Source organism: Aedes aegypti, chromosome 1 (assembly GCF_002204515.2).
Source record: "Aedes aegypti strain LVP_AGWG chromosome 1, AaegL5.0 Primary Assembly, whole genome shotgun sequence".
NCBI classification, from domain to species: domain Eukaryota; kingdom Metazoa; phylum Arthropoda; class Insecta; order Diptera; family Culicidae; genus Aedes; species Aedes aegypti.
The window spans coordinates 257,550,387-257,569,980 of record NC_035107.1 but is presented as its reverse complement, the minus strand read 5'-3'; the positions used below and the strand labels follow the sequence as shown (position 1 = coordinate 257,569,980).

Below are 19,594 nucleotides of genomic sequence, written 5' to 3'. Positions count from 1 at the left end.
TGAATTCATTGCAAACCGTGAAACTGCTGAAACCAGTGATGCCTAGTGTTATCAATAATGCATATATTTGAATTGAAAATTATGAACATGCCGTCGATAAATTTCATTGAGATGCAAGCCAAAATAAGAAGATTTTAATGTAAATACATTCAAATGCCATAACCCGTTTTGTAAATCTTCGTAAATCGTGAATCGGAATCGGACGTATGATAATACGATAAATCAATTGCTTACGGGGTAAACGGTGGCAACGCAAAGCACACAAAAGTTCGCTAAGCTGGAAGTCAAGTACGATTTTCTAATTAGCTGCAACATGTGACAGCGCCATTCAAAAATCCCGTTCAACAGGCCTTTGACGAGTAATCTGTGTATGCGAGCGCTATCATCATTACACATGCGAGTTATGGCGATAACATTGATTGCTGATAGCACTTGTTGAACGGATTGAAATTGGTAGGAAGACTTAACGTATTGTTATTCGTAATTGCTTCTGCTTTGGTATCAGCTTGAAAAAACTAAGAGAGGAAAGTAATAAACAAGCACCTGAAAGACAAGCAAGCGAATACGAAAAGTAACCCAAAAGCAGCGCAAGCGATGTATTATGCTACGCATGTGCATTATATATGCAACCTTCGAATTATTCGCACAAGTAAATCAATCGCACCCTTCAAGCACAAAAGACATACAACAAATTATTATGTAACATACAGTCAATTGTTTCCCATGCAAATTGTGCATATTTTGGTTTACCAGACAGTTTTGCGACTCGCATTCAGCATACAAATTTCTAAACCACTTGGAATACAAGTAAAAAGCTTGAGTTGAAAACAAATCTAATCCTCTAATTTGGCGCCCAACAAATCATGTGCATATCTCAAAGTATTGATCGATTCCAAATCAATAAATTTATTAACATAAACTTATAAAGCAATTTTGGTACCCAAATATTTTAAATTACTTCAACGTACGATATGTGGATTATCATTTTCAGTGTATCGAATACCAAGTATCATTCGTCGTCCATCAATCATCCCCATCATTATCAGGTGGGCAACCGCAAAACTGGAAGATATACACAGACACAATACCACCAATAAGTGTGACCGACTCCTTCTTGCTTATCACACTTTTCGCCATGGAACCCATCAAAGACTTTGTGAGTTGCTTGATTGAGATCGGCTCAGGCCATGATACGATGCCTACGGTAGACAATTGAGGTGCAACTTGACCATAACAATTTAGCGTGATACCAGTTAGCGTGACAACTGATTTACTAATCTATACTGCTTCTGATAATGGTACGACCACCCACACTTTTTAATATGGGGAATTCTAAAAGGAAGCAGGAAAAATCTGATACTTATTTATAGTTAAGAGTCGCGAACGCGGATAAAGAGGGGCAAAATATGTGTATAAAATTATAAATATCACAGTAGTTCAAATGCTATTCAAGTAAGAAATTTTCATCCAAAATAATATAGAATTTGATTACGATTCGAAAAGTAATAGTTCTCTTTTGTTTCTAGACGTAGCAATTATAATTTTCGGTCGAACCTTCATTGCATGGAATAAAATTACAATGAAATATTATTCTACTTTTTCATGTACAATATTGGATAATACTTTTTTTTCGATTTTCTATTGAAAAAAGCATATTTAAAGAGTTAGAGCTGAGTTATGTATGGACTGATTTGTATAATATTTCCACTGTACTTCAGACATCACTTCAATTTCAACCAGTGAATGAAATTGTCATTGAAACAGATGCAAAACAAATAACAAAACAAGCGCGCTCACAACCGTTTGTCCCACTTTTACGGATTGGGATATAATCTTAAGAAAATTTGTCATGACAAACATATGGGGCAACATTGTTGCAACCTTTCCAACTTGTGATTAATCTGTTATTTTGAATACAAAATCGAATTTGTTTTATGAATGTTATTCGAAAATGTTGCAATATTTACCAACATTTAGAAAGTTCTTGAAAATCGAGATGAAATGCGTGGAAAATCGATATGCATGCAGTGAGCGATCACTGTCATATTCCGTTCAATTTGTGACAAACTGTTGTTGCAACAAGAATAGGAAAGGACAATGTCTTTGTTGCAGCGGTGGTAGGTCATTTGGCATAAAGCCGTTTGGCATAAAGCCGTTTGGCAAAAGGCGTTTGGCATAATGGTCATTTGGCATAAAGTCGTTTGGCATAACGGTCGTTTGGCATAATGGTCGTTTGGCATAATAGTCGTTTGGCATAATGAGTCTGAAACCAAGAATTTCTTAAAATGAGATTCGTTTTTACGTTTCAATTGAATCTTTCTGATGACATCAGGCTTGTTGTGGAGTCAATAATTGACAATATTGATACAGAATGTCACTTTATTCTACAATCATATGATCTTCAATAAACTAAAGCATATTAGGAAAGTTATTGTCAAAAATATTTTATAATTTATGCAGAAATTACCCTTCTTTCAAATATTGATTTTTCTTTTGAGTTTCGCTATTGGAATAATTTTTTGCGCTGAAGATTTTGATATATTTAGCACTAATTTACCCTTCTTTCAAACATTTTTTTTAAATATGATGCAATCAAATTATAGGCACAAAAACTGTTGATTTGAAATTGAAACAAATTTCACCTTCTTTTATACATTGGCTGTTCTTTTAAAATTTCTTTATTTTTTAGATATTTTGTTGTTCCCAACTGACATAATGGCGGCAGTTGATAACATTGATCTGCTCAAGCTATCAGCGAAAAGAGAAATCGATTACTGCAGTTACTTTGATGGGTTGTGCTACTTTTCTCGTAATGTCGGTTCCCCGAATGTCGTTATCCCGAACGCCAGTATCCCGAATACCAGTTCCACGAATATCCCGCTTCAACAAAAAGACCACTTCCCCGAAAAGTTAGTGGCACTCATACTTGTCGTAACTTTAAACATTTCAGGGTGGTGAACGAACTGGCCATCTAATATGCACCCTTCTTTATTTAATTGGCGGTTCTTTCGAGTTTTACCGTCCTCAATATTTTTGCCAACATGTGTATAGCCAAGAATGACAGAATACCTGCTTCTTTTGATTGCTTATCGTTCTTGCTCGTTCACCTTCCAGCCACTAAAGACTATTATAGCACCTATTTAAACTGCATCACTTTTCGGGGAAACGAGTCATTCTAGGAACTGGCATTCGGGGAACCGACATTCAGAGAAACGACATTCGGGGAAAAGTAGGACAAGAGCTATGATTCTGAACGCAATTTTTGATGTCTTTTCGTTTTATTATGCCGCAATAGTTTTTGGCTAACGCTAATAGTTTTTGGCTAACGCTAATAGTTTTACGCTAACGCTAACGCTTATTATGCCGCAATAGTTTATGGCGTCCAATATTCCCTTGATTTAATCATAAATTTTGCTTTCTTCTAAAAATAGGCTGTTCTTTGTATTTATACTGTTTTAAATTTTATTATTTAGTCAAGCTAAATGTTTACCATTTATATATTTCGCAATTCTTGCAAGATGTGCTAGAAGAATAATATTTTTTTAAGAGCCTATAAATATTCAACATATATTTTTGCACACACAAGATCTCCTTTCAAGATATGCTGCAAAAATATTATTTCAATCACAAATTTTCCCTTCTTTCGATAATAGACAGTGTTTTTGGTGTACACTTTCAAAATTAAAACTTATATCAAATCGTTCAAAAGTTTTACCAGATATATTTTCTTTCAAAAATGTGTTGTTCATTTGAGTTATGTTGTGAGAAGATATTTAGTGTTAGAGCCTTAAACATTTTAAACGAAAAATAATCTGCTCTCGTATATAGGCTATTTTTGCATTATGCTGCAATAATAGATCTTTGGATAAGAGCTTTTAATATTTTGCAAATAAATTTTTCCTTCTTCTACTAAGTAATTTTCATCAAGTGTTCCGTACAAACTGAGACAGAGCTTGATCTGCAGCAAAATATGTGCGTTCCCTTTATTAATAACTGCGAACTTTCTTTGCCAGCTTGGATTGTCTCTGAACGACCACCACGCTTATTGAGAAACTACGAAAAATTTTTGCTATGGGCTCAGTGGTGATCAAGGTAAAAGCTTCGAAATGCCGATATTCATTCTAACTCAATCATTATGCCAAACGGCCATTATGCCAAACGACCATTATGCCAAACGACCATTATGCCAAACGACTTTATGCCAAACGGCTTTATGCCAAACGACCTTATGCCAAACGACTTTATGCCAAACGGGGTACAATCTGTTGCAGCATGTTAATGACAATCGAGTGATTTCTGTAAAGTACGTCTGGTAAAACCAAAGCAAGCGGGTTTTGTTTTTGTTGAGCGTCGCCAGATTCGATTTTTTTCTCTTCTCGCGTCTTGTCGGCTGTGTGTGTGTGTGTGTGTTTGGTGGAACCTAAGCAAGCAGGTTCGTTTTTACTTTGCGTCGCCAGAGTGGAAGTTTTTTTTTCGTTTTTGCGTGTTGTCGACAGTGTGCTTCGTAAAACATAAACAAGTAGGTTTATTTTTTTCTACGGCGCTGAAGTAGAAGTTTTTTTTCTCGGTTCCACATTTTGCTGGGCAGTGCCAAGCCTAATAATTCATTTTCGCGCGTCGTTAGAGTGATTTTATATTCCAGCTTTTGCGTGTTGAAGCCGAGATTGTAATTTCAGTCAAGGATGGATTATCCACTGGTGAGCTCGTTTCATGCTTGCCTTTGTTTGAACAAAAGCTGTTCATAGCCTATACATTCGTTTATTCAGCTCCTAAATATCTATTTTTTACGATTTTATTCAGCTTTCAGCTTAATTAAAGTGCCTCAAAAGGCTGAATATGCGTTTATAGAAAACTCTGCTTGTTGTAGGTAAATCTATTTTTAGAAGAAAAAGCAATCATAGCAAGCTTAACAATCGCTTAACCATCTTTCATTCAGCAATAAATCAAAAATTATTCAAAAAAAAAAATTCTATATTCACAGTATCGAGGATATTAAATTGCGTTAGCAAATTACAATTGCTCATAAGTGGTCCTGCTGAAATTGAAATTGTGTGATGAATAATTGTGTATAATTAAGACTTGAACTCGGAATCGCAATTTCATAGCCACTAACATTACCATATGCTCCAACAGGAATAGTTAATAATTTACAAGAAGCAAGGACGAAGCTTGCGTGTCATCTGTAGTAGATTGTAAAAAAAAGTTAAGATATAATTTCTTCATACTTGTTAAAATAAACGAATTGTCCTAGTTTCCAAAATTCAACTTATAATATCCCCACATAAGCCAAAAACTCTTTATTTAAAATCTTCAAGTAGACAAATCGTAAAGGCTTTCGATAAATTGGAATTGAACATATTGAGGTTATTCAGAACTTTGTCTTAAGATAGAGTTTTTGATTTTCATAAAATTTCCAGACCGACCATGTAATGTTTTTTACCAATATGAAATACCGTGTGAGACCGAAGTCCGTAAACCTAAGCACGAAGTCGAATAAAACCCTCTGCTAACAAAATGTGGATATAAAATAGGCAACCAATCAGTTGTTTTTCATAACTTTCACTTTTATTTTTGAGATATGTTTAATATTATATGAGCCTACAGTTGAGAAGAAACCTTAAATGATGGGTTTTAAAATGACATGTTTTGAATCGAAATCCGTACACCCTAGAGTGTCCATTTTCAGGTCATTTTGCTGGTTCAACGACTGAACAGCCATAGCGCTAAGCGCGCAATAAGATAATGCTGAGGATGACAGGTTCAAATCTGACGGTTTAGAATTATTCAAAATTTTAAATTATCGAGTTTCCATGGCATAGAGTATATACGTAGAAGTACACAACGTACATATGCAAAAATTATGAATTGACATTGCTTTCAGTTAACAGCTGTGGAAGTGCTCATAATAATATTAGGCTATGAAGCAGTTTTTGTTTCAGTGGGGAAGTAACGTCAGAAACATATCAAAGATGCTATTGCTGTGTCTAACAATTGGAAGAATTGGGAGTGTATCGAATATTCCACGTAAATTTGATCCATTTAATGATCCGCTGCCAGCGTTATACGCTTATCTTGTCGAGATTTCAGCGTGTGATCCAAAATTTGTACAACCAATTATGATTTTAATATGTCTATGTCTACCCGGCCTCTTTTGAAAAGCCCTAAAAGGGCCTATTTTAAAAAAGAAGGTAAAATTACTCATGAGAATAAAAGCTATAAATTACCCGAAATCCCTATTTCATCAAGTTCTCAATACGCCACTGCTACCCAGTTTTCTCGCCCACATTTTTTTTTGTATTAACAGCAATGCATGGTCACCATGATTCTGCCGCTGTAATCACTGATCTTGGGGACAATCTAGAACACCAACTGGACCAAATTCACTGGGTTGTAGTATAGAAGCGCTGGAACTCATGTGCAAGTAGAGACACAAGGATGAAATCACAACGACCTTCCAGCTACATTACGGCGAAAAAATCGATTTGGTGTGTGGAATTCTTTAGCTGAATTCCAATAACAATTTAAACATAAAACACCTTAATTTTACAATATAGCCTGTCAAAAACTCTATGATTAAAAAAATTGAACATGTAAATCAAAATTATGGCCTTTTAAGCATCACTGAAAAAGAAAGCCCAGCTTATACCTTCAATCAATTCCCCTTCATCAGCCTAACTTATTTAAAATGTTTTATTTTTCGACAGTTCTTTTGAAATCATTAAAGGCTAGCTCATCCATAATCATATGGATTAGTAGAAAATTTAATATCGTATTTTACGCACCCTCGGTTACTAGCGAGCCGAGCTCTAATCCCATTAGGCCGAATGCCGTTAGGCCGAAAAGGTTGTAGGACTGAAAGGGTCATTAGGCCAAAAATGGCAAGCTCACAATATCCGCTGTAAAATATAACTATAAAGAATAGCCTTTGATTAAAAGAAAGAAAAAAACATGTGTTAGCCATTTGAAATAGTAGTAAATGATCAAATGCTATTTCGGCCTAACGACTCTTTCGGCCTAACGTAATTCAACCATTCTGAACTATTTGAGGTAATGGCTCATCAGGGGTAGAGACGTTCAGGATAATGCCCCATTCGGGGTAGTGTCATTTGGAGTGGTGACCCATTCAGGGTAGTGGTGTTCGGGGTAATGGCGTTCGGGGTAATGGGCTGGAGCCATATCTGACAAATGAATTTACAAAAATTAGAATTTATATCAAAGTTTTCACTAATGCTGCAGTTAAATAAAAAAAAACTAATGCGGCCGGACTGATTTTTGTCTTTGTCTGCATCACAAAAAGAGAGACATGGATTAATATTATTAAGATTTCATTTGGGTTCATGCACAAATTACGTCACGCTCCAAGGGGGGGGGAGGAGGTCAAGCCAAGCGTGACAAGCCTTATAAAATTTTCGAAGGACTCATACAAAAAAACGTGACAAAGGGGGGGGGGTGGAAGGGGTCGAAAAAGTCGAAATTTAGCGTGACATAATTTGTGTACCATCCCTTTGAGGTAAACATTTTTCAGATCGAACTGTTATTTCGGATGCACAACCATTTATTTCGAAAAAAGAGCCAAAAAGGTTGAGCAAGCCTGAGTTAGACGATGGCATCAAACTTTGATTTTGTTAAGAGTTTAGTGCATGATTTGAGTTTTGCACAATCAATCACTACGTTTGAGTTTGAGTTCGCATACACACATTGCATCAAAGAACAGTCTGTTATAAAAAGAAGGGTGAATCTCATATGAAAATTAAAGCTACTAAAAACTCGAAATCGCATTAATGTCGTCTCTTATAAGCAGCTCTCTTCCACGCAGCTCGTTAATAGTAGTTAACAGTTAATAGTACCTAATAGGTAATGCAATCAGTAATAATAAGGTTTCAAGAGTAGGATATATTGTTTCTGAGTATTTTTATGCGTTTACCATAGTTAATCATTCAATGGGTAACGTAATATTTATTAGTTACGTTTTTGTTAGTTAACTAAACCAACCGTTAAAAATTGCTTCACTGTTATATAGAAACGCTGGTAATATTGTGCATTCGTCGACACAACTTATCAGTGCTTATAACCGACACAACGAAGTCGCATTGATTTAGGGATCCTTTAGATGAATTTTGATGTTAATCTGGCAAAACCATGCTAGTCACTCAACTTAGAGTTCTGTTTGATCTTTCGACCTTGACGCTTGCTTTTGCCGGAGCGAGCGACGAGGGCAGGATCAAACATGTCGCGCGTCGGTCTAGTAAGTGAAAAAGTGGCGTGATCGGGGAGTTCGTTTAGAGTAAGTGAAAAAGTGCCGCGATCGGTTAGTTCTGTTTGATCTTTCGACCTTGACGCTTGCTTTTGCCGGAGCGAGCGACGAGGGCAGGATCAAACATGTCGCGCGTCGATCTCGTAAGTGAAAAAGTGGCGTGATCGGGGAGTTCGGTTGGAGTAAGTTAAAAATTTTTATTTATTTATTTTTTTTTTCTGAGTGCTAGCCGAGCAAACGAGTGAAGCTGAAAGTGGATTGTGGCTGCTCAGTCAAGGATAACGGATCAATTGGTGAGCTCGTTTCATGCTACTATTTCTAATCTATAAAATATGTATGACTGCACATTTAATCGTTACAATGGTGGGATGTAAATATGATGTTTCAACAAACTATGGATGGTTCGTCACTGTGAGTGTCGTCACAAACTCTGATTCATGATTTATTTATGTTTAACATTTTTTTTTTTTCAGGACACCCCTTATATACCTTTATTTTTGTAATTAAAAAAACTTTGAATGGTTCGACACTACAAGTGCAGACTTGCGAAAGGTTCACTTTATTCAACAAACTTTGGATGGTTCGCCACTGTAAGTGTCGGCATAAGAATAAGAGTGTTCTATGATGTCCCAACCAATTGAGTCTTTTGTTTCTTTTCAAATGAGTAAAATATAATAACACATGCTTTCGTACTGTCAGCTGTAGGAATGTTACATTTAGGTATTTGTTCAACAAACTTTGAATGGTTCGTCACCTCAAGTGTCGGCATAATTTTCCTCTACATAGAAATTATATGAACAATTATATTTACGTATAAGCATGTATATATCTCACAAATCATTGTTTATCATGGTCTAATCGCTTATCAAAGTGAATCCTTTGACCCAACGATCCTCCCCATTAACAAACATCCCTCCCAGTAACCTTTGTAAAGATGCAGAGGCAAACACGGTCTCCAAATAGCAAAGGTTACACACTAACATTCCTTCCCCCAATCCCACCTGACTGCAAGGACGTGGCCGGCGCCGTTATTGACCTTGTATAAATAGAGGCACTGAATTATGCACACTGAAGAAGATTATGGCCAATCCCAGCTGAACTTCTAGTTGATTCTTTGTGCATTTTCACTGACTTCGGTCAATCACGGAATAGCAACCATTGATATGTGTAGTCAGTCTAAGCTAAGCTAAGCTAAACCATGCTAGTCACTCAACTTAACAAATATAAAAGTGGTCAATTGACAAATAAAGTTCTCAGTGAATATATGTGAAAATACTTGTAGTACACTAGCTAAGACAGGCCTGCCCAACCTTTTTGAACCGCGGGCCGTATCTCAGAAACAATATTGTGTGGCGGGCCAAAGAATTTTTAATGCAGAAATTAAAAAAAATGTGGTTGAAATAAAATTAACAAAAAAATCTTTTGGAAATAAATCAATAGTATTTGCTTTTACGGTAATCTAGATAATTCTGTGAGAATTATGCTTATGATTACTCCTGAATCCAGCTCAGGATTCTTTTAGAAATTTTTCACAATCCTGGGAGAATGTTGTTCAGCATTTTATAAAAATCATCATCAGAATACTAACAGAAATTTTCGTCAGATTTTACCAAAATCTCATCTTGTGTTGTTTGAAAAACCCTGACCAGATTTATATAAGATTGAAACTCTGGATTTTACGATACTCCAGGGTAGGATTCTGTGAAAATGGTCCTTAATATTCCGCAGAACCCGAATCTCAAGTTATTATAAAATCCTGATCTAGAATCTGGAGAATTCTGTCCTACTCAGAATTCTGTAAGAAATTCACTAAGAATAGCTCAAGCTAATTTTGCATACTAATATCCAGTATTCGGTGATGGTCATTGCTATCATTCTGTGAAATCCTACTATGGTTCTGTGACAATCTCTTTGTGAGAATCCTGTCTATGTCGTCCGTGAATTTTGTCTGAAAATCCTTTATTCAATTTTAAAAGCTGTTAACCTGCATCTGGATCTGCCTAATATTGGAAATAATCTTTCTCATGTTTAAAATTCATGCTCAAGTGTTTTTAAAAACCCAACTTATAATTTAAAAAGATAGCGATCGGCCTTAATATTTTTGCCGACATCTTATGTTCGAACATTCTGTTTCGTCCATATAATAGTGAAGAATGCTATTGGCGAGATTCTTCGTGCATATTTAACCCTCATGAAAATTAGTATTTTTTAAATGGAACATTTTCCAACATAAAGAAATCAAGCAAATGTGTATAGATAAAAAATGTAGAGAATCTACAAAATAAAATATTCAATACAATCAGCCTACTCAAATAATCCTTGAAATCTTCAAATATCTAGTTTTAGAGTTTCTAGAGCAATGAAGGGGCCAGATATAAGAAGAATCTTCAAGCTCTTCGCGGGCCGCACAAAATGGTTCGGCGGGCCGTACGTTGGGCAGGCTTGAGCTAAGAGGAGAGTACCTAATAAGGAAAAGCTTAGTTTTGTTTAACGCAAGACATTGGAATAATTCTCTTTGGAAAAAACTAGTAAGTTGTTTCATAAGAGACATGACTGTTACAACATAAATCAACATCAAGATCAACATATTTGAAACAAGGGAAAATTTATTCTATAAATTACAGCAGCTTCGATATCAACGAAGGCCAACCTCTAAATAATAACATAGCCAAAACCATCAAAACAACAAGAATCTTAGAGAACAATCTGTTTTCATACAAAATTAAAACGTTCTTTAAAAAAAAAATATGCGCATATAGTATTTTTAGCGATAACTCAAAAGAACAGCCTATTTTAAAAGAAGTGTGAATTACATCATCATTATAACAACATGAATCGATGGAATGACCTGTATTCAAATAAAAAAAAATCTCTGAATCAAATAATAGGCAGATAATAATCATCAACTGTATAACTCGAAAGAGCAGCTATCATAAGAAAGGGAAATTCTCGAGAAGCATACATACGAGCCATCATCATACCCATATTACAGTATCCTTGACATTTTTAGCAAAACAAATTACTGCACCTAAAAAAAAAGAACGATTCGAGGTAATGGGTCATTCGGCGTAGTGGCGTGGTAGTGATCATGACCCATTCGGGGTAATGGCTTTCGGGGTAATGACCTATTCGGGGTAGTGGCGTTACGGGTAGTGATATTCGGGGTAATGGCGTTCGAGGTAGTTGGGTGAAGCCACTACTAAACAATCACATAAAATATTCATTGTTGAAACATTGGAGGATATATCTGTGTCTATACTATACTCAAAATGTGCACAATTCACGTGTTTTGATTCATATCAATTGTCTATTTTTTATAAACTGAGAACTATATGTTTACCTCTAATTACTTCTGACAATCAAGATATGTAAATTATGATCAACATTCATCAGTCATGTTCTTCCAGAAATCGGGTCCCTTTGTAGATTAACCGGTTCAAAATAAACATCATCGAAAACAAAGTGCGTAACGTTCTTCGCTTCGAATAATTTACATTGGACGAACGTTACAAATGGACAGGGCGGTCCTCTTAAAACTATTCTCATCGCACACAACATACAAACCATGCTCCAAAGCGGCACATGCTAAAAATAAAGGGATATAAAAAGACAGCTAATAGACCTTGGAATCTTGGAAGAAAATTTCTTACACTAGCCGCTTTTCCATTGAGTGGAAGAAAAACATACTTCGTTCGTCGATTCGCGCGTGTATCTGAATCGTAGCGTGAACTTGAGCCATGAGGAAACACTGTTGATGACTTACTTATTCTTATCACTGATTCAACAGACTCCGACTGCGTCGACCCAATTGCTCTCAGATGTAGCTTTTACTGGTTCCGTCACTGTTATTGTTGGTGTTAATGAGCAGCTACTCTCAGCTGTTGGATGAACAGAACGCTATCAAAACTATTTGAAAAAAAAACAACACTCGTTGAATACTAGCACACAAGATCAAACTTCTCGACTAGACTTGTCGGCTCTTCTATTGCACTGAAAAACATTTGTTTGTCACTACTAAATTACAATCTACAATTCCCTCGAAAGTCGTTAACAGTCAGCCAGAAACACTTCCAGCAATAAAAATCGACCATTCACTACCGAAGCGCCTCGACTGGTTGCTCATCGAATCGGAAAGTTCAGGCTGATCCGCGCGATTGAACGTCGATCAACTGACTGATCCGCTTCACCGCTAAACCGCGCCGCCATACAGTCCATATAATCAAAGCCACCCTTGAGTCAGCTGTTCAACGCCGTCTGGCTGCTTCGAAGTAGGCGCTACTTACTTACAAGCGCTAAGCTAACTGACCCAAAAGAGCGAGGAATGTCGCTGAAACTGGAACTACAACCGGCGTGATGACAGGTAACACTACTGCGTATCGCGCGTCTCGGCTATGTGAGAAACCGGCGAACCTGGCGGCAATGACGACACACACACCGTATGTACCCCCCAACAACCGATCCGCAACCGCAACGTGAACGATCGGAACTGCGAAATGCGTCGACGATCCAACAACCGGATAGACGGGCAGTCACTGTAGGACTAAGCGCGTCTACGTCTGTTAAGGGATTCGCTAGCCGGTGTGAAAAAAGCTATCGATATTACGGACGATCAAACGCGAGCTAAGTCAACTCGCGCCTACTACCGTTTTACGCGCAATTGTCGCATGTTACATTTTGACGATTTGGAATTTTTGGTAGCTAATACAGTAATGATGATATTGGATAGACTATCGAGTTAGAGAGGTATTGAGATACAAAACACATATTTTCAATATTTCAACCTTTCAATATTTTGACAAAATAAAGTTAAATGACCATGAAAAATATTTAATATTTGCCAACAGTATTAAAAAAATGAATTTTATCACTCCTTATTGGCTTTTTGGGCACGTCAGGAATTAACCATCAATGTTAACCTACTTTTCTCGGTCAGATTTTTTCAATTGGCTAAGAATTAACGCTACGGACTGCCTTTCCGGTGGGTAAAAGTCCACCTCACAGGTGACCCCTAATTCATACGGCTTCAAGCTTACCGTGCCTAAGAATGAATGTTTAGGGGGTTAGGGTGGAGTACCAGGGTGCCCTCCAGAGTATTGTGCCCTTCCTGCGTTACTCAGAGCAATGACCTTGTGCAAGTGACCTTGTGTTTCTTCGAAATAATCGTCTGCCCTTCTTTTTAATTCTTCATTAGTATCATTCCAAACATTACATTCATTTCTTATATCTAGGTGTTCTGTATTAGAAATCACTATTATCCTAATTTGGTAAAACTAAATTAAGCATTTAGTAACATTTGTTAACAACATATTACATATTATTTACCGTAGCAGTTCAGAATTTCTACAGATGAGTTGATTTCAACTGCTTATAAGAGACCAACCAACCAACTTAAACTAACTTAACCTAAGACATATACATAACGTATTTATCGTAGCAATAGAAGATTGCAAGGATTTTTGTTCATAATCAATACTAATTCCATTCGATATTCTATGTAACTCATTAGTACTATACCAGGGAGGGAGTTTCAGAATCATTTTCAAAATTTGATTGGGAACCCTCTGCAAGGCTCTCTTCCTGGTGCAACAGATAGTCCATATTGCTACATGACTGGCCTGAAAATATGTTTGAGGATCAAATCGGCTGCCCCTCTCTAGTCTCAATACTGAGGCTAAATGAGAGTGGGATTATAAAGATGTTGTAATTTAGTTTAAATTTTCACTTTTATGGTTTCGCATTAGGCCGGAACAAATTTTAAATTATCTTTTGCCCCCTTATAAATTTTCAAAAAGTTAGAGGGGGGAAATAAATAAAATGTTTTGATTTCAGTATTTTTTTCACTACTTTTCGTGTTTTGTGCTAGTTTTGTATTTCGTCCTTACGATATTACATGAGATAACAGGTGTTTTTGGTTTATAAGTCTTAAATCTGTTTGTAAATGCCAATGGTTTGGGATTTTTCTTGAACGTTTTTCTTCTGCCTTTAAAGCTGCTTTTCAGGACAGGTTTGCCAAGAATATGGCATAAGTGGGCGTAGAAGGGCAATATATCTCACATTGTCAATTTTCTTCAATTTAAATCAAAACTAGTGAAATATTTTTCAATCAAAAGAAAGGTACATGTTATATCTAATTGAAATAATCTAAATTCAATTTCTAGTTCTAAGTGCAACATTTTCGCAGTGTTTTTTGATATTGTAACTATTTTGAATACAATATGAAGGTTGCTCATGTTGATTTTATCAATTTAGTATTTTCTTCATAAAAACCCAAGATTATGGGTAAGAAATCTGGAGATTTTTGTTATGAAAATTCTAATTATGAAAAATGTTACATGACAACCAATGTTATGAAAAAAAAATGACGTGATAATTGTTTCGCAGCATATGAGATTAAAAAATGATACCTTTTTAAAGGTAAAATTCCATTTTATTATTTATTGCAATCGGGGTCCTCGACACATTTTGATGGAAAGTGACAAAAGGAGATTTTGAGATTTGTTCCGGCCTTATGAGTTTTACACAATGTATTCTATGCTTTACGCCTTTAGCAACTTTTAATAGATACCGATCTAGTGTTTTTTCGGTGCTGGTATTTTTCTTGCTTATATGAAAACATGTTTTTCTACCAAATTTGGAGCTGCCAATGGAGCTCAATATGCGAATCAGTAAGGTCTCATCAGTTTACTAAGAATTCCATATAAAATTTATCTCATTTGTGGCCCGATTTGAAAAAAAAAACAACAATGGTTTTCAAAACTTAAAGTCGATTTAAAAATATGGCCATTATTTATTGTAATAAAATTTTGTCTCAAGATAGATTATTGTTTAAACTACAAACTGTCCAGTCCATACATTGCGATATGGGCACTTTTAATGAAAATAAGTGTTTCTAACAAAAGCATTTTCTCGTCTTAATTTAAATTATATTGCGTGACATTTACAAATAAAACAAAACTAGTGAAAGCCACAATTCTCTCTGAATTCAATGAAGCTCAATATGCAAAACAATTTTATCTTATCAGTTTACTTTAAACTATCGAGAATTCGTTATACAATACAAAAAAGTGAATATGGGACCTTATCGAAAATATTATTCCTTTATTGTTTCGTATAGTACCAAGGGAAAATGTAACAGCACAAAAAAAAACGAATTTTCATATTTCATTTTATTATTTGTATTCTAAGAGAGTGCTGATAATTCAGAATACAGTCAAACCTCTTTTTGCGCCCCTAACTGGGGGAGTGCAATAAGAATCGGAGCGTAAAAGGAGGGAGCGTAAGTTTGAATTCGGAGCGTAAAAAGAGGGAGCGTAAGTTCGAATTTTGAGCGTAAAAAGAATTAGAAGCGCAATAAACCATTTATGAGACGTTTCGAATCATATGTTTTTTGTTTGTATACCAGCTTTGAAACTTGCTGGCGGGCCCACTTATTTACGTTTCTTCTAGCGCCACATTTGGGAGGGCTCATTCAATAACGGCTTGCATCGAGCTTTTAATCTTCCCCCGTAAAATTTAAATCAGCAGGCAGGGAAGAATTATTTTATCTGGTAACATCAAACATGTAACCTGGTAACAAAAATACAGAAAGAGACGAAAACGTCATCACCAACACATACACTCCCGTGCATAAGTTTGGGTTCACCCCCTAAAAAACATACAAAAGTGTTCTGTCCATATCTCTGTGATTACACGTCCAATTGAAACATTTTAAGGCGCATTTGAAAGGCGAAGAGTTATTCTTACTTCGTATGTATTTTTACAAAAATATTTTTCGAATTTTGTATACTAAATTTTTCCTTAAAGTTGTTACATTTTTCAAAAAAACGCACTGAAAAATCCTATCTAATTTCCTCAGCATTGGATCGACCAAAATTTTAAATCAAAGTGTCATTAGAATCGTAATCTTATATTCTTCGAAGAGACCCCGCGAAATTTCGTCGGAAAAATCTGGAAAGTATTCAAAATCAATGAAACAGTCAGTCAAGTCATCGTGCAAAAGTTTGGGTTCACCCCTCAGTATGATGCAAATCGTGCAAAAGTTTGGGTTCACCTGAGCCGCACGCACATCATTTTTGTCAATATCTCTGCCATTTTTCAACCGATTTCAATAGCTTTTTCGAGCGCATATAATGGTGCGTACATCATTGGTTTGAGATTTCACAGATTTAAGTAAGTTCAGGTGTACCCAAACTTTTGCACGATACCCCGACCAGAACCGCATAACAAGATTATAACACATTTCTATCAGCCACAGTTAAAAATAACAGAAGTTGAAAGAACTTTGTTATCAAGATGGCTTTGTTCACAACTTGTTATAATTTTAATAACACATTTATAACAAGATTTGTTATATTTTTGACATCGCATTTATAAGTTTGTGGCAAATAACATCCGATGTCATAAACAGTAACATAGTTTGCAATAATTTTGTTATTTTGTAACATCCTTGCAACACATTCAGTAATATTTTTGATATAATTGTAACAAAATGTGTTATATTTTAGATTATTTTGGTACAAATTTTGTTAGAATTTTTGTTATTTTAACTACTAACGGTACATGTTTTATAACAACTGGTGATATAAAAAAAAATATATCAAGGGAACACATCCTGTTATAATCTTGTTTCTTCCGTCTGGTCGGGACACCATACTGAGGAATGAACCCAAACTTTTGCACGATAACTTGACTGACTGTTTAATTGATTTTTAACACTTTCCAGATTTTTCCACCATAATTTCATGAGGTCTCTTCAAAGAATATAAGATTATGATTCTAATGACACTTTGATTTAAAATTTTGGTCGATCCAATGCTGAGGAAATTAGATATGATTTTTCAGTGCGTTTTTTGAAAAATGTCACAACTTTAAGTTCAAATTTAGTATACAAAGTTCAAAGAATGTTTTTGACAAAATACATACGAAGTATGAATAACTCTTTGCCTTTCGAATTCGGCTTAGAGTGTTTCAATTGGACGTGTAATCACAGAGATATGGACAGAACACTTTTGCATGTCTTTAAAGGGGTGAACCCAAACTTATGCACGGGAGTGTATGTTACCAGCGCCATTCACATATCATGCTAGTTTTTAATAGAATAACAATAAGCGGTCCGCCAGAAAACGTCATCCGAACGTCTCGTAAAATGGCTTATATAGCTTTTCATTTTTTTCTCGAGAAGTTTTGCGAAGAGGTGGGGTTTATCCGTGGTAATTCGCAAGAGTATCAATAGGGATGATGTAAACCAAAGTTTGACGCCATTTTGGAATTCAATATGGCGACTTCCGGTTTGTGAAAATAGCTTGAAACCCACGAAATATTGGTATTTTGGAAAGGGACCGATGGGTAGATGACGGAAGTCGATATCTGACGCCATTATGAATCCAAGATAGCGACTTCCGGTTTGGAAAAATCACTTGAAACCCAAGCAATATAGGTATTTTTGAAACGGGACCGATGAGTAGATGACGGAAATCGATGTCCCGTTCCAGAGATACACATTACTACATGAATCTCGTGGGTTGTTATCAGGCAGGAGCGTAAGTTGGAATTTAGAGCGTATATGGAGGGGCGCAAAAAGAGGAAGCGTAAAAAAAAGTGAACGTAAAAAGAGGTTTGGCTGTATAATGTGGCGAGGAACACGTTATAAGCCCTTTGTATATGAAATTCTCGATAATTTAGAATCAACTGATTAGATGAAATCGAATTTTTGCCCCACTCTACTCTACACACAAAGGTGATACAGATTTTGGAATCAGAATAAAATTCCTATAAAAGTCAGAAATTCTGAAGAAGTTTCAAAAACTGAGTACATAAAATTCTATAATTAACTAAGGGTTAGGCCTGGATTCGCCTGAAAATCTGACAATCAAAACAAATGTTTTGTTTGCAGTATGAAGAATGTGGTATTGTTTTTAGTCAATATCGTGTCGAACGACAGAAATTTTCTGCTCGTTAACCAGTAAAATTTAGAAACAGCAGCGTCGGTGGTGTAGTGATGAACGTGATTGCCTCTCACTCCAGTCAGTCGAGTATCAATTCTCGTCGATGCCGTCGGGATTTTCTGTGGTGAATTCTCTGATCACGTCTTTCTTTCGGAATGGAAGTAATGCCGTTGGTCTCTGCCCATATGTTGATGATTTGAGGTTGTGGTGGCCATCCTGGGCGTTCGTATTTTGGCTTGTAGGATCGGTGACTAGTAGTCGTTACATGTGTGTAGAGTAGGGCAGTTCACAATTAAAAAAAAGTCATATCTTCTTTACCATACTAACCATAAAAGTAGCGTTCGGTGAAATTTTCAGCGTTTTCGGTGGTGATTCAAAGGCGGCCCAAAGAAAATGTAGATTACTATAGAAATAACTATGCAGAAATTTTGAAAAATGTTCCAAACACGTTGGTACTAGAATGAAGGTACAAACTTATCATCTCATGATGAAAACTCATTTTTCAAACTATAATAACGTAAGTTACTGAAGAGAACAATCAATCCGACGGATGGGAGAAGAGATACTCATGAATTTATTTGCTATTACTTAGCTCCATATAGGATTACAACCCTGCAAACTTCTGCGAAAATCTCGAAGAAATAGCTCCTCAAGCATTTGTATCTTCAGAAAGATCCTTCTTCATTATTTGAAGAATGAGTTTTAACCATGAGATGATGTTTGTACTCACATTATAGTACTTACAAGTTTTTGGCATTTTTCAAAATTTCTCAATAGTAATTTCCATATAAAACTACATTGTCTTTTGGCCACCTTTACATCACCACCGAAAAAACTGAATTTTGTTTTTATGGTAGAGATGATAAAGAAGATATGGGAGACTAGATTTTCAAACATTTTTAAATTTTGAACCACCCTAGTGTAGAAGGATTACGATTATTTAAAATGTTTCAATTAAAATAGTCAGGAAATATATTCAGTCTCTTCTTGGATTGTAATTGCGTTTATTTATTCTCCGATAGTACAAGGCTGAGTACCAGAAATAAGTGAAAGTAAAACTACAACACTGATGCCAAAACGCGTCAGTTGGCTAGCAAAAAAAAAAGAAGAAAGCGGAATCGATCCTTCCAGGGTCATCAAATTTATCCACGAATATATAAGGAAAAAATAATACAAAACAATAAAACAAACATACTATTGCAACGAATTTATTCAAATTTATCACAAACCTGGCCAATACGACGCATAAAGGCGTTAATTTTTTTCAAACATTTAATTGTCGGTTCTACATTTTGGAACATGGGACAATATTGCACCTAACGGCAGCCTAGTATTGGTCGTTTGTTGCGCCTATTTAAACGACAAATAGATGATTGATTATGGCAGCGTAAACACG

The 19,594-nt window shown here is 35.8% G+C and overlaps 1 protein-coding gene across 7 annotated transcripts in view; it reads right to left on the bottom strand.

The window, feature by feature from the left end:
- The window catches only part of LOC5567294 (chloride channel protein 2), a 167,937-nt gene that overhangs the window by 134,652 nt on the left and 13,691 nt on the right, over positions 1-19,594 (bottom strand). The window contains exons 1-2 of one of the 7 annotated variants that reach the window (XR_002498648.1): positions 12,561-12,805; positions 12,018-12,160 (exon numbers count right to left, since the gene is read on the bottom strand). The exons of the other annotated variants lie outside the window; for them this stretch is intronic. The gene's annotated coding sequence lies outside the window, so the exon portion shown is untranslated. Of the gene's footprint in view, positions 1-12,017; positions 12,161-12,560; positions 12,806-19,594 lie in introns of those variants that run through there. 7 annotated transcript variants of the gene reach the window in all.